The sequence below is a fragment of the Plecotus auritus genome (assembly GCF_963455305.1).
Source record: "Plecotus auritus genome assembly, chromosome: 10".
Lineage (NCBI taxonomy): Eukaryota > Metazoa > Chordata > Mammalia > Chiroptera > Vespertilionidae > Plecotus > Plecotus auritus.
Window position 1 is genome coordinate 33741213 of NC_137785.1, and position 2912 is coordinate 33744124.

The following is a 2912-nucleotide window of genomic DNA, read 5'->3' on the forward strand; positions in this document are numbered from 1 at the left end:
TTCATGATGTCTTATTATATGATTCGGGAGCTGTAGGTCAGCTACTTGTATAATAGGAAAAGCAAGTTGATCCTCCACCGTCATGTGCTTTAATCCTTCTCGGATTGCTCTTTGCATAGGTGATTCTATTAATGGTGAATTAAATGTTTCAGGATTAGGACATGGAGGTGGAGGGGGCCATGAAGGCCATTCCTCCAATTTTTCTTTTTGCTCCTCTTTAGGAGCAGAAGGTGCAAGGGGAGGGGGTTTATCCTCTTTTGTTTCTCTAAAAGGCTCTAGCAAATGCAATACCATGTTCCACAAGGAGAAACAATTTGGAGGCAAATTTTCCCCCTGCTGCTGAGGTTTTTTCAAGTTATGACTAACTCTTTCCCAACATTCAACATCTAATGTACCTTCTTCAGGAAACCAGAGATTATGTTCTATAATAACATGCAAAAACTGTAAGAGAATACCTTCTGACACTTTAATTCCTTTATCCTTAAGCATGCAAACCAAAAGTCTACAATAAAGCTTCTCCCCTTTTGACAAATTCTGCCCCATTAGCCTGGCTAAAAAAAAGACGTTCCCACCCTACTTACAGATCTCAACTTCTGCAGCTGGCTGTGGGCTTTGCACGCTGAGAATTTCCCCATCTATCCGGTGAATTCTTTTTCCCCACCTTGCTGGTGAAACTTTGTTTTTCTGCTCCAGGCAAATCTTCTTCTCTAGACATCCATCATTCGAGGTGCCAGATGTGAGAGTCCACGTCCCACGTCGCTCAGGGTTCGGGATCTAGAGAAGGGCCGTGGTCAAATGATGAGACAAGACAAGAAATAATAATGGGGGGCCAGGTGGAGAGTCCAATGCAAGGGCAAGGACTGTACTGGTGCCCAGACCCTGCCAGGTTTTCATTCAATTTTAGATACACATATTGCCCTTAGTTAGGCAGGCAATTCTGGTAACAGAAAGACTATCTTAAAGGTCAGTAAATATTAGTAAAAATTTACTTTGAGACCATTTGGCCAGGAAATTGCTTGAGCCACCATTGTCTCGACTAAACAATCAGTGCATAGCTTTAGCCCTTGACAGAGCTCAAGGTTCATGATCCTTCTGCATTCCTTGTTTACACTTTTCTGATAGGGAAGACAATAGCTAGCTTCCAACAGTATGAACCAGTGGAAATCAAGGTAGTGAAAAAAAAAACAACACACACACACACACAGAAAAGTGACCTATGATTACACAAGAACTTAGGGAGTGAAAACTTCTTGATTGAAGACATATGAAAAAGAAGCCTGAAGCAGATGCAGGACTACCTCTGACCAAAATGGTGCCTTCTCATACAGAAAGTATGGGCACAAAAACTTGCAGAGTTTCCAGGGACAAGCATCCTTCTCCCAAAGGTACTCCCCTTCCTCATGCTGAGAAGAAATCCAGACCCAGCACAGATAAGAAACATTTAGGTTTGTTTTCATCCAAATCCATGCCAGGAGAGAGGACCAAAGTAGGATCTAGCAACTGCTCCCAAGCCTCACTTCGGAAGGACCATGACAGGCCTGTTTACAATGGGGCTGGAAAGACCCACTTGAGCACCTTTTCACCAACTGTTCCAAAGACTTCTGCTAAAGGGACTCAGAAATCTGTTACTGAACACACAGCCAAAAAATCTCCTCTCCATCCTAGCCATTCCAGACCTGGACCTGTGGTCTCCCCACATAAGGCTAAGAGTCCAGGTGTCAGGCAGTCAGGCAGCAGCTCCAGCCCAGTTCCTGGGCAGCCCATCACAGGGAGTCTTTGGCCTATGGTTAGTTCTGGCTCCATGCCCAGGCACCAGAATGGCAGCTCCAGCTCAGGACCTGAGCACTCGATCAATCAGTGGGACCAAGAGGCCAGCCAGTGACTTAAATCCTCCTGGAAGGACAGTCAGCAGTATAGGTGGCTCTGGATGACCTATCAGTGGCCCAGGTGGTTCTAGGAAGTCAGTGGTCAGTTCTGGTGACTCTGGGTGGCCTGTGCACAATCCACATAACTGACGACCAATGAGTTGCTCAATGCCCCCCAGGCGGTTAGTCAGTGGCTCTGGGCGATCAGTAAGTGGCAGTTTCAGCTAGACAGACTGTCAGCAGTTCAGGCCCTAGAAGACCAGTGAGTAGCTTGGGACCTGGGTGAATAGTTAGTAGCTTAGATCCCCCCATAAGCCCAAATGCACTTTTGTCTCAGAAACAATATCTTCTAAGAATATCATTACCCAGCCCACCAATGGACAGATGAATGGAATGAAGCCTTCTTTAGCTGGCTATAGATCTGCCCAATGTTCTCAAGGGTTTCCCTTCCCTGGTGGTTACAAAAGACAGTGAGAATATGTAGAGGAGGAAGATGAGAACTATGACTCCAAAATGGAAGATTTTATCAAAGATGAAGGAGAATCTCAGGAAGAAATATCTAAGCACATTCTTTGGCTATGACCGAAAAAAATACAAAGATAAAGAAGCAAAGAGTTTAAGACCAGGTATGCAAGAGGACTTAGAGGAATTGAGATTGGAGGAAGAAGCAACAAAATGCAGAGAGGTCAAGAAGCTGAAAAGACGTTAGCTGCTGCTTTTATTTATTTTTGTGAAACACTGGAGACACTCTACTGCAAAGAAGTCCTGCCTTTGGACTGAAGAAGCCCATTATAATTTTAGATTTACTAGTGGCCCAGTGCACGAAATTCATGCACAGGGGTGGGGGGAGGGTGTCCCTCAGCCCGGCCTGCACTCTCTCCAATCTGGGACCCCTTGGGGGATGTGCGGGATGGGGCCTATGCTGGCAGTTGGACATCCCTCTCACAATCCAGAACTGCTGGCTCATAACCGCTTGCCTGCCTGCCTGCCTGCCTGATTGCCCCTAACTGTTTCTGCCTGCCAGCCTGATCACCCCCTAACCACTCC

The 2912-nt window shown here is 46.0% G+C and overlaps 1 pseudogene across 1 annotated transcript; it reads left to right on the forward strand.

The window, feature by feature from the left end:
• Positions 1 to 2033: 2033 nt before the first annotated feature.
• On the forward strand, positions 2034 to 2574 carry LOC308235983 (protein SPT2 homolog; annotated as a pseudogene). The gene has a single exon. The product of its transcript is annotated as a protein SPT2 homolog (transcript).
• The last annotated feature ends 338 nt before the right edge of the window (positions 2575 to 2912 follow it).